Source organism: Bufo gargarizans, chromosome 2 (genome assembly GCF_014858855.1).
Source record: "Bufo gargarizans isolate SCDJY-AF-19 chromosome 2, ASM1485885v1, whole genome shotgun sequence".
Lineage (NCBI taxonomy): Eukaryota > Metazoa > Chordata > Amphibia > Anura > Bufonidae > Bufo > Bufo gargarizans.
In genome coordinates, this window is record NC_058081.1 from 708640217 (window position 1) to 708653526 (window position 13310).

General features: G+C 48.0%; 1 long non-coding RNA gene across 1 annotated transcript; it reads left to right on the plus strand.

Annotated features, from left to right (window-relative positions):
* Positions 1 to 2961: 2961 nt before the first annotated feature.
* On the plus strand, positions 2962 to 4035 carry LOC122929099. The gene is made up of 3 exons (XR_006387956.1): positions 2962 to 3507; positions 3636 to 3699; positions 3795 to 4035. It is a non-coding gene; the product is annotated as an uncharacterized LOC122929099 (long non-coding RNA).
* Positions 4036 to 13310: the final 9275 nt, after the last annotated feature.

Genomic DNA, 13310 nt, shown 5'->3' on the forward strand with positions numbered 1-13310 from the left:
GAGAAACGCGCGGAGCCTGAGCGGATTAGGGATATGAATAGCTAATTATTACAGAGGTTAAGCAACAGGTTACTAGTAGCCACATACTGAGAGTCACGGACGGTTGGTTTACTTGTCCTCAGCCCCATAACAGACAGCACGAGTGAGGGAAGCGTTAAGCTACATGAGGGTCTGTGTCTCTCCTCCTCCGGCCGCACTGATTACATAGAGAGACGCTGCTGCCTAATAAGAGAGGCAAGTGTCTGTGTCTCATCTACGTATTATTGTGGCTGGGTCTGAGCACCTATCCCCTTAGGGAAATTATTCGGAGTGACCTTACTATATGCTTCCTGCCCCCCTTTTTTTTTTTTAAAAAGGGAAAAATATATTAAAAAAAAAAAAGAGAGAGTGGCTTCATACATTGGATATTGATAACATAGGTTGTTCTGGCTTGGTACTGTCATTTATTATTATTTTCTAAGGAGTGGGTTTCCTTTTTCTTGCCCATTTTAGTTGATGATATAATTAATAAAGTCTTTTCTGTTTTTATTTCAGCGTCTACACTAGTTACTGTGAGATCAATTGGATTGTGAGATTAATGCAATTACGGAGATATCACGTTTCTGTATGTACAGTGAGGAACAGAAGTATTTGAACACCCTGTGATTTTGCAAGTTCTCCCACTTAGAAATCTTGGAGGGGTCTGACATTCACACTGCAGGTGCATTTAAAAAAATTATAATCAGGAAATCACATTGTATGATTTTTAAAGAATGTATTTGTCTTGCACGGCTGAACATAAGTATTTGAAGACCTGAGAAAATCAGTGTTAATATTTGGTACAGAAGCCTTTGTTTACAGAGGTCAAACGTTTCCTGTAGTTCTTGACCAGGTTTGCACACACTGCAGCAGGGATTTTGGCCGACTCCTCCACATAGATCTCTTTTAGATCTGTCAGGTTTCGGGGCTGTCGCTGAGCAACACAGAGTTTCATCTCCCTCCAAAAATGTTCTATTGGATTTAGGTCTGGAGACTGGCTAGGCCACTCCAGAACCTTGATATGCTTCTTACGGAGCCACTCCTTGGTTATCCTGGCTGTGTGCTTCGGGTCGTTGTCATGTTGGAAGACCCAGCCACGACCCATCTTCAATGCTCTGAATAAGGGAAGGATTCATCCTCTCATTAATACAGTGCAGTCGTCCTGTCCCCTTCACAGAAAATTACCCCCAAAGCATGATGTTACCACCGCCATGCTTCACAGTAGGGATGGTGTTCTTGGGATGCAACTCATCCTTCTTTTTCCTCCAAACACGACAAGTGAAGTTTAGACCAAAAAGTTCTACTTTGGTCTCATCTGACCACAAGACTATCTCCTATGCCTCCTCTGAATCATCCAGATGGTCATTGGCAAACTTCAGACTTGAGCAGGGGAACCTTCCGTGCAATGCATGATTTGAAACCATGACGGCGTAGTGTTCTACCGACAGTGACATTTGAAACTGTGGTCCCAGCTCTCTTCATGTCATTGACCAGCTCCTCCCTTGTAGTTCTGGGCTGATTCCTCACCTTTCTTATCATTAGTGATACCCCACAAGGTGAGATCTTGCATGGAGCCCCAGTCCGAGGGAGACTGACAGTTGTCTTTAGCCTCTTCCATTTTCGAACAATTGCTCCAACAGTTGATCTATTTTCACCAAGCTGCTTGGCAATTGCCCCTTAGCTCTTTCCAGCCTTGTGAAGGTCCACAATTTTGTCTCTGGTGTCTTTTGACAGCTTTTTGGTCTTGCCTATGGTAGTAGTTGGCGTCTGACTGACTGTGGGATGGACAGGTGTCTTTAAAGAGCTCAGACAGGTGCTACTAAGTTAGATTAATGAGTGGAGTAGACGTGGACTTTTTAAAGGCACAGTGACAGGTCTTTGAGAGCCAGAATTCTTGCTGTTTTTTAGGTGTTCAGATACTTATGTTCAGCAGTGCAAGACAAATAAATTCTTTAAAAATCATACAATGTGATTTCCTGAATTTCTTTTTAAATTCTGTCTCTCAGAGTGGGAATGCACCTACAATGTGAATTTCAGACCCCTCCATGATTTCTAAGTGGGAGAACTTGCAAAATCGCAGGGTGTTCAAATACTTCTGTTCCTCACTGTATAATATATATAAATAATGTTTTTAACAATTTTTCTTTTCTTTAAAAAAAAATATTATGCTGCCATATAATGAGAATTATCAGCACCATTATGTTTCTGTATACAAGGAAACAACATGGCAGCCATAATGTACAGATATCACATATTATGCAGCCAACATGGCCTCTAGAATACAGTGATGTCACAATCTGAGGAGCAGCACATGGAACATACATGTGCCAGTCACATGGCCTCTAGAATACAGTGATGTCACAGTGATGCTGTGTTCCTGTCCTTTATTGTGACATCATCATTCTGAAGGTGTTTCTGCCCTGCTCAGGCTGATATCGTTGCCATTTTGAGTTGACGCGTCTGCTGACACTTTCATTGGCTCCGATACATTTTCGGATTCTCGGATCTACATTTTCGGATTTTCTATAAGCTTTCAGTCCTTAGGCACTTTACCACCTGTGCTTGGACTCATTTTTTATTTGGGCGCTTCTTATTGTCCCATTTGCGTCCGTCCACCTCTTTCTAGTTGACAGTGGACCATGAGTCACCTACAAAATCAAGGTAAGGTTCTACAAAGTATAATGCGCTTCCCTGGGGTGAATCTAATAACTGAGGGTTTCATCGTCCTGCACTTTGCCGCTTGTCGGTGACAGTAATGGGATCTACAGGAGAAAATCACATTTAGGAACAGTTTTGGGTTTAGTTGAATTAGGTTATCTCTTTAACTCTTAGTAATTACTGCATCAATGATTTTCTTTTAGATGATTACCTTATTCCTCTGAGATTACGGTCTCGGACTATAGAAAGAGGAAGACGGCACCAAAGAGGGCAGAATGAAGAAGCCCGAGTGCCTCTCCAGGGAAGAAGAGGACGACGCCAAGATCCTCCACGGCGTGGCAGAGTGGAGGAAACCAGGCATCGGAGTCGGTCGCCATTATCGCGATCACCGGCTGGACCCTCCCAACCATCAGGAGTGGCCATTGCCGGGACAAGAAGCAGGCCTACGGTTGGTGTAGCCTCCCAGATTACAACCAATCCGTTGGAAGGGAGAGCTTCTGTTCCTGTGCCAGCTGCTCCTGAGCCCGGCCCTAGTCAGCCAGTGCCACAGCACCAACCACCACGACAAACAAGGGTGCAGAGCAGGGTATGCAGAATAGCAGACCTCCAGTCTCGCCCATTTATCCAGGACGATGATATAACATCTTGTACCATCTGCATGGAGGAATTTACCATCGGACAGCCAGTAACACCGCTTCCCTGCTCCCATCTATACCATCGTGACTGCATATCCCTTTGGCTCAGTTGCAACCCCAGATGCCCCTTGTGTAGGAGCCATTGCTTCAGATGAAACAACAAGAATAACATCAAGTAGCTTGGATTGCAGCCCAGGTAGGAGGTCCATACGTACAACACATTTATAGTAGTCATAAAATCTAAAAGTCTTTCTAGTAATTATTTCATGTTTTGCTTCACTTTTAACCCACTGAAGATTTATTTCTATATTTGTTTCCCTTCAGTTTACCACCACTGACCTGACACCATCAAGGAAGACCCTGCTCCCCGTTCCATCTACAACCTATGGTAAGAAGTCCTCTCTAGCATCTTCATCTGTCTGATGTTTTCTCACTCACTTTACTGATTATTGATGTGTTTCATATGTTGTATTTAAAATTCAGGGTCCCAGACTAGAACAACTCTAAGGAGCCGCCAAAAATGTCCTGTTACCATCAGCAGGACATTCTCCACCAGAATAGACATCTGCAGTGCCTGCTCATGAGGCTGAACCTCCAGTGCTGCCGGCCTTTTGTATTTATACGTCTTCTTGGCCAAGACGGCAGTATCACTGGATTTACCATCGTTTCAGACTATCTGACCAATATTCTTCAGAGCAAATAAAACATTTCTGCTTTTACTTCATCCTTTCACTGACTAATAGTTTTTATTTTATAGTTCAGTTACAGAAAACTGTATTCAAAATGTAATGTTAACCCCTTATTGACCAACGATATGTTTTTTTAAGGCTGTCATTAATGACCTTTATGCTAGGCCACCACATTTTTTATTCGGCCTAGAATCAGCATGGCGGCAGCAATTGAGGGTTTAAATGTTCTTGATCCATGTTATCTATCTTATCATAAGCCATCTTTAACCCCTTCCTGACATGGCAATTTTCCATTTTTGCTTTTCGACTTTTTACTTCCTGCTTTCCCAGAGCCATGGAAGAACCCCGGACATTTAGGAGGGGTAAACATGGCAACACTGGCATTGCCGGTTAATGATAAAGGTTAATCACTGGGGTAGAGATGAGAGGTTTTCTGCCCAGTGATGTGAAAATTTTTCCCGCTTTTGTCAGGGTCACTGGGCAGAAATTGGATTCTGCCCAGTGAGCTCCCTTTTATTGGTCAGACTATATGATCTATTGAGTCCCAGGGATCCGGGCAGGGGTGGATTAAGCGCATGATAGGCCCGGTGCTATCTACCCAATTCGGGCCCCCTCCCCTCCATTTTATTATTATTTTTTTTTCTGTATGAAGAGGTTGCGTTTAGGGATGAGCGAACTCGAACTGTATAGTTCGGGTTCGTACCGAATTTTGGGGTGTCCGTGACACGGACCCGAACCCGGACATTTTCGTAAAAGTCCGGGTTCGGGTTCGGTGTTCGTCGCTTTCTTGGCGCTTTTGTGACGCTTTCTTGGTGCTTTTTGAAAGGCTGCAAAGCAGCCAATCAACAAGCGTCATACTACTTGGCCCAAGAGGCCGTCACAGCCATGCCTACTATTGGCATGGCTGTGATTGGCCAGAGCACCATGTGACCCAGCCTCTATTTAAGCTGGAGTCACATAGCGCCGCCCGTCACTCTGCTCTGATTAGCGTAGGGAGAGGTTGCGGATGCGACAGTAGGGCGAGATTAGGCAGATTAACTCCTCCAAAGGACTTCACTTGATTAATCGATCGATCTGCAGCTGTGCATCATTGAGCTGCTGAAATTCAAATGCTCACTCACTGTTTTTAGGCTGCCCAGACCGTTTGTCAGTCACTTTTTTCTGGGGTGATCGGCGGCCATTTTGTGTCTTGTGCGGTGCTGCGACCAAGTGCATCCAAGCTGCGACCAAGTGCATTTAACCCTCAATGGAGTGGTTGTTTTTTGGCTAAAGCCTACATCAGGGTGAAGCTGTCACACCAAGTGCATTTAACCAGCAATAGTCTGTTTATTTTTTGGCCATATACTAAATCAGGGGCAAGCTGCGCCTGTCACCAAGTGCATTTAACCCTCAATGGTGCGTTTGTTTTTTGGCTAAAGCCTACATCAGGGTGAAGCTGTCACACCAAGTGCATTTAACCAGCAATAGTCTGTTTATTTTTTGGCCATATACTACATCAGGGGCAAGCTGCGCCCGTCACCAAGTGCATTTAACCCTCAGTAGTGTGGTTCGTCAAGCTGTGACACCAAGTGCATTTAACCAGCAATAGTCTGTTCATTTTTTGGCCATATACTACATCAGGGGCAAGCTGCGCCCGTCACCAAGTGCATTTAACCCTCAGTAGTGTGGTTGGTCAAGCTATCACACCAAGTGCATTTAACCAGCAATAGTCTGTTCATTTTTTGGCCATATACTAAATCAGGGGCAAGCTGCGCCCGTCACCAAGTGCATTTAACCAGCAATAGTCTGTTCATTTTTTGGCCATATACTCAGGGCCGCCATCAGGGGGGTACAGCCGATACTCCAGTAAGGGGCCCAGACCCTGGGGGGGGCCCGGGCAGTTCCAATGTAAAAAAAAAATAAAAAAAATAAAAAAAAAATATTTTTTTTTTTTTTTTTTTACCCCCTCTCATTTGTCAGTGACTTGAGTTGAACTTTATTGCATCGCTAGAGGGGGGCAATTGATTATTCCTTGCTAGTGATGTCCAGTTCATGAACGAATAAATTCATTTGAATCGATTCAGTTCACTGAACCAGAGGAGTCGATTCCCCTGACTGAGCCGATCCGTGTGAAGCCGCTCAGTCAGTGAGTCACACAGCACACAATAGCAGAGCCGCTGGCAGCAGGGAGGGACTCGGGAGGAGTGTAATCTGATCCTAGAGTGGAAGCTGCTTCTGCCAGCCCCTCCCCTCCCCGCCCACCAACCAATCAGAGCTGAGGCAAGGCAAGCATTAGCAGCTCTGAGTCACTGACACAAGTGCAGGGAGTCTAAGAAAGAATCGAATGAGTCTCAGGTTAAAAGAATCTAAAGATCCGACTTAGTTAGAGACTCATTCGATTCTTTGAGTTAAAAGAGCCGTGAGTCACTAGAGCAGTTTACACTGAGGCTGATGCTTTTGTTGCAGCAGTGATAGGGTTAAGGGACAGGAGCAGAGAGATAAGAGAAGTGACAGATGACTGTGAAGACCACGCGATCTGTTGCTCAGAAGCCATGAGATTGTAAGGCTACTTTCACACTAGCGGCAGGTCGGATCCGACAGGCTGTTCACCCTGTCAGATCCGTCCTGCCGTTATTTCGCCGGACCACCGCTCCGTCCCCATTGACTATAATGGGGACGGGGGTGGAGCTCCGGCCCAGCACGGCAGTGCATGGCGAAAGGCCGCCGGACTAAAAGTACTGCATGTCCAACTTGTTGTGTGGTCTTTGCTCAGGGGTAAAATGCAAAGCTGTTTTCTGGATTATCCCACAGGGCCAGGATCCTCCATCATTGTTATTAACCCCTCCCTTGCCAGCCCACCCAGCCCTATTTAGCTTTGTGTTCAGCTTTGAAAAAAATGTTTAGGCCATGAAGGGGTTAATTAAGTGTTGGAGGGGGTGGGGGGTGTTATTGTGCATATTGTGCTTGGGATCCATTTAACAAGTTTGACCAGTTGGGTTTGAGAGTGGTTGAGTGTCATCCACAGATCCCTCATAACAGTGCGTCACCCACAGACCCACCATAACAGTGTGTCACCCACAGATCCCCCATAACAGTGTGTCATCCACAGATCCCCCATAACAGTGTGTCATCCACAGATCCCCCATAACAGTGTGTCACCCACAGATCCCCCATAACAGTGTGTCATCCACAGATCCCCATAACAATGTCATCCACAGATCCCCCATAACAGTGTGTCATCCACAGATTCCCCCATAACAGTGTGTCATCCACAGATCCCCCATAACAATGTCATCCACAGATCCCCCATAACAGTGTGTCATCCACAGATTCCCCCATAACAGTGTGTCATCCACAGATCCCCCATAACAGTGTCATCCACAGATCCCCCATAACAGTGTGTCATCCACAGATTCCCCCATAACAGTGTGTCATCCACAGATCCCCCCATAACAGTGTGTCATCCACAAATCCCCCATAACATTGTGTCATCCACAGATTCCCCCATAACAGTGTGTCATCCACAGATCCCCCCATAACAGTGTGTCATCCACAGATTCCCCCATAACAGTGTGTCATCCACAGATCCCCCCATAACAGTGTGTCATTCACAGATCCCCCATAACAGTGTGTCATCCACAGATTCCCCCATAACAGTGTGTCATCCACAGATTCCCCCATAACAGTGTGTCATCCACAGATTCCCCCATAACAGTGTGTCATCCACAGATCCCCATAACTGTGTCATCCACAGATTCCCCCATAACAGTGTCATCCACAGATTCCCCCATAACAGTGTGTCATCCACAGATTCCCCCATAACAGTGTCATCCACAGATTCCCCCCATAACAGTACGTCATCCACAGATCCCCCCATAACACTAACAGTAAACCTTGTGCTTTTTTAGTTTTTTTTTTTTTAAATGTGCCAGGGGAAGATTGCTAGGGCAGATAAGAACAGGTAGTGTAGTTAGTGTTAGTGGAGGGTCCTGCTTAAAAGAGTCTACCTCGTCGTGGTAGCGGCTTCATATTATTTGGTCAAAAATGAATTCCTTACTGAAATCACTGATTATCACTTTTTACTGTCTTTGTAGTTGTAAAAAAATTATGAAATTGGGGGTAGGTCCTTGGGGGTGGAGGGGAGGTGGAGTCAGGATGGATTCTAAAGGGGCGGGGTAGGAGGGGGGGCCCAGGCCTTGAGCGGTGTAAAATTTCTGATGGCAGCCCTGCATATACTACATCAGGGGCAAGCTGCGCCCGTCACCAAGTGCATTTAACCCTCAGTAGTGTGGTTGGTCAAGCTATCACACCAAGTGCATTTAACCAGCAATAGTCTGTTCATTTTTTGGCCATATACTAAATCAGGGGCAAGCTGCGCCCGTCACCAAGTGCATTTAACCAGCAATAGTCTGTTCATTTTTTGGCCATATACTAAATCAGGGGCAAGCTGCGCCCGTCACCAAGTGCATTTAACCAGCAATAGTCTGTTCATTTTTTGGCCATATACTACCTCAGGGGCAAGCTGCGCCCGTCACCAAGTGCATTTAACCCTCAGTAGTGTGGTTCGTCAAGCTGTGACACCAAGTGCATTTAACCAGCAATAGTCTGTTCATTTTTTGGCCATATACTACATCAGGGGCAAGCTGCGCCCGTCACCAAGTGCATTTAACCAGCAATAGTGTGGTTATTTTTTGGCCATATCCCAGTCTAATTCTGTCACTAAATCCATACCGGTCACCCAGCGCCTAAATACTAGGCCTCAAATTTATATCCCGCTAAATCTCTCGTTACCGCTGTCCTGTTGTGGCTGGGAAAGTTATTTAGTGTCCGTCAAAGCACATTTTTTGTTCTGGGTTGAAATACAATTCCCAATTTAGCAATTTCATAATTTAGTGGTTTCTGCTATATCAGAGCTATTTGAAATCTATCCCTAAAAGGGTATATAATATTCAAGGTGCACATAGGGTCATTCAGAATAACTTCACACACACGCTACTGTGCATTTCCAAGTCTAATTCTGTCACTAAATCCATACCGGTCACCCAGCGCCTAAATACTAGGCCTCAAATTTATATCCCGCTGAATTTGAATACAATACATTGGGCCAAATAATATTTTTGTTGTTGTGGTGAACCATAACAATGAGAAAAACATCTAGTAAGGGACGCGGACGTGGACATGGTCGTGGTGGTGTTAGTGGACCCTCTGGTGCTGGGAGAGGACGTGGCCGTTCTGCCACATCCACACGTCCTAGTGTACCAACTACCTCAGGTCCCAGTAGCCGCCAGAATTTACAGCGATATATGGTGGGGCCCAATGCCGTTCTAAGGATGGTAAGGCCTGAGCAGGTACAGGCATTAGTCAATTGGGTGGCCGACAGTGGATCCAGCACGTTCACATTATCTCCCACCCAGTCTTCTGCAGAAAGCGCACAGATGGCGCCTGAAAACCAACCCCATCAGTCTGTCACATCACCCCCATGCATACCAGGGAAACTGTCTCAGCCTCAAGTTATGCAGCAGTCTCTTATGCTGTTTGAAGACTCCGCTGGCAGGGTTTCCCAAGGGCATCCACCTAGCCCTTCCCCAGCGGTGAAAGATATAGAATGCACTGACGCACAACCACTTATGTTTCCTGATGATGAGGACATGGGAATACCACCTCAGCATGTCTCTGATGATGACGAAACACAGGTGCCAACTGCTGCGTCTTTCTGCAGTGTGCAGACTGAACAGGAGGTCAGGGATCAAGACTGGGTGGAAGACGATGCAGGGGATGATGAGGTCCTAGACCCCACATGGAATAAAGGTCGTGCCACTGACTTTCACAGTTCGGAGGAAGAGGCAGTGGTGAGACCGAGCCAACAGCATAGCAAAAGAGGGAGCAGTGGGCAAAAGCAGAACACCCGCCGCCAAGAGACTCCGCCTGCTACTGACCGCCGCCATCTGGGACCGAGCACCCCAAAGGCAGCTTCAAGGAGTTCCCTGGCATGGCACTTCTTCAAACAATGTGCTGACGACAAGACCCGAGTGGTTTGCACGCTGTGCCATCAGAGCCTTAAGCGAGGCATTAACGTTCTGAACCTGAGCACAACCTGCATGACCAGGCACCTGCATGCAAAGCATGAACTGCAGTGGAGTAAACACCTTAAAACCAAGGAAGTCACTCAGGCTCCCCCTGCTACCTCTTCTGCTGCTGCCGCCTCGGCCTCTTCTGCTGCTGCCGCCTCGGCCTCTTCCTCCGCCTCTGGAGGAACGTTGGCACCTGCCGCCCAGCAAACAGGGGATGTACCACCAACACCACCACCACCACCTCCGTCACCAAGCGTCTCAACCATGTCACACGGCAGCGTTCAGCTCTCCATCTCACAAACATTTGAGAGAAAGCGTAAATTCCCACCTAGCCACCCTCGATCCCTGGCCCTGAATGCCAGCATTTCTAAACTACTGGCCTATGAAATGCTGTCATTTAGGCTGGTGGACACAGACAGCTTCAAACAGCTCATGTCGCTTGCTGTCCCACAGTATGTTGTTCCCAGCCGGCACTACTTCTCCAAGAGAGCCGTGCCTTCCCTGCACAACCAAGTATCCGATAAAATCAAGTGTGCACTGCGCAACGCCATCTGTGGCAAGGTCCACCTAACCACAGATACGTGGACCAGTAAGCACGGCCAGGGACGCTATATCTCCCTAACTGCACACTGGGTAAATGTAGTGGCAGCTGGGCCCCAGGCGGAGAGCTGTTTGGCGCACGTCCTTCCGCCGCCAAGGATCGCAGGGCAACATTCTTTGCCTCCTGTTGCCACCTCCTCCTTCTCGGCTTCCTCCTCCTCTTCTTCCACCTGCTCATCCAGTCAGCCACACACCTTCACCACCAACTTCAGCACAGCCCGGGGTAAACGTCAGCAGGCCATTCTGAAACTCATATGTTTGGGGGACAGGCCCCACACCGCACAGGAGTTGTGGCGGGGTATTGAACAACAGACCGACGAGTGGTTGCTGCCGGTGAGCCTCAGGCCCGGCCTGGTGGTGTGTGATAATGGGCGAAATCTCGTTGCAGCTCTGGGACTAGCCAATTTGACGCACATCCCTTGCTTGGCGCATGTGCTGAATTTGGTGGTGCAGAAGTTCATTCACAACTACCCCGACATGTCAGAGCTGCTGCATAAAGTGCGGGCCGTCTGTTCGCGCTTCCGGCGTTCACATCCTGCTGCTTCTCGCCTGTCTGCGCTACAGCGTAACTTCGGCCTTCCCGCTCACCGCCTCATATGCGACGTGCCCACCAGGTGGAACTCCACCTTGCACATGCTGGACAGACTGTGTGAGCAGCAGCAGGCCATAGTGGAGTTTCAGCTGCAGCACGCACGGGTCAGTCGCACTACAGAACAGCACCACTTCACCACCAATGACTGGGCCTCCATGCGAGACCTGTGTGCCCTGTTGCGCTGTTTCGAGTACTCCACCAACATGGCCAGTGGCGATGACACCGTTATCAGCGTTACAATACCACTTCTATGTCTCCTTGAGAAAACACTTAGGGCGATGATGGAAGAGGAGGTGGCCGAGGAGGAGGAGGAGGAAGAGGGGTCATTTTTAGCACTTTCAGGCCAGTCTCTTCGAAGTGACTCAGAGGGAGGTTTTTGGCAACAGCAGAGGCCAGGTACAAATGTGGCCAGCCAGGGCCCACTACTGGAGGACGAGGAGGACGAGGATGAGGAGGAGGTGGAGGAGGATGAGGATGAAGCATGGTCACAGCGGGGTGGCACCCAACGCAGCTCGGGTCCATCACTGGTGCGTGGCTGGGGGGAAAGGCAGGACGATGACGATATGCCTCCCACAGAGGACAGCTTGTCCTTACCCCTGGGCAGCCTGGCACACATGAGCGACTACATGCTGCAGTGCCTGCGCAACGACAGCAGAGTTGCCCACATTTTAACCTGTGCGGACTACTGGGTTGCCACCCTGCTGGATCCACGGTACAAAGACAATGTGCCCACCTTACTTCCTGCACTGGAGCGTGATAGGAAGATGCGCGAGTACAAGCGCACGTTGGTAGACGCGCTACTGAGAGCATTCCCAAATGTCACAGGGGAACAAGTGGAAGCCCAAGGCCAAGGCAGAGGAGGAGCAAGAGGTCGCCAAGGCAGCTGTGTCACGGCCAGCTCCTCTGAGGGCAGGGTTAGCATGGCAGAGATGTGGAAAACTTTTGTCAACACGCCACAGCTAACTGCACCACCACCTGATACGCAACGTGTTAGCAGGAGGCAACATTTCACTAACATGGTGGAACAGTACGTGTGCACACCCCTCCACGTACTGACTGATGGTTCGGCCCCATTCAACTTCTGGGTCTCTAAATTGTCCACGTGGCCAGAGCTAGCCTTTTATGCCTTGGAGGTGCTGGCCTGCCCGGCGGCCAGCGTTTTGTCTGAACGTGTATTCAGCACGGCAGGGGGCGTCATTACAGACAAACGCAGCCGCCTGTCTACAGCCAATGTGGACAAGCTGACGTTCATAAAAATGAACCAGGCATGGATCCCACAGGACCTGTCCATCCCTTGTGCAGATTAGACATTAACTACCTCCCCTTAACCATATATTATTGTACTCCAGGGCACTTCCTCATTCAATCCTATTTTTATTTTCATTTTACCATTATATTGCGAGGCTACCCAAAGTTGAATGAACCTCTCCTCTGTCTGGGTGCCAGGGCCTAAATATATGCCAATGGACTGTTGCAGTGGTGGCTGACGTGAAGCCTGATTCTCTGCTATGACATGCAGACTGATTCTCTGCTGACATGAAGCCAGATCCTCTGTTACGGGACCTCTCTCCTCTGCCTGGGTGCTGGGCCTAAATTTATGAAAATGGACTGTTGCAGTGGTGGGTGACGTGAAGCCTGATTCTCTGCTATGATATGAAGACTGATTCTCTGCTGACATGAAGCCAGATTCTCTGTTACGGGACCTCTCTCCTCTGCCTGGGTGCCGGGGCCTAAATATCTGAGAATGGACTGTTCCAGTGGTGGGTGACGGGAAGCCAGATTCTCTGCTATGGGACCTCTCTCCAATTGATTTTGGTTAATTTTTATTTATTTAATTTTTATTTTTATTCATTTCCCTATCCACATTTGTTTGCAGGGGATTTACCTACATGTTGCTGCCTTTTGCAGCCCTCTAGCCCTTTCCTGGGCTGTTTTACAGCCGTTTTAGTGCCGAAAAGTTCGGGTCCCCATTGACTTCAATGGGGTTCGGGTTCGGGACGAAGTTCGGATCGGGTTCGGATCCCGAACCCGAACATTTCCGGGAAGTTCGGCCGAACTTCTCGAACCC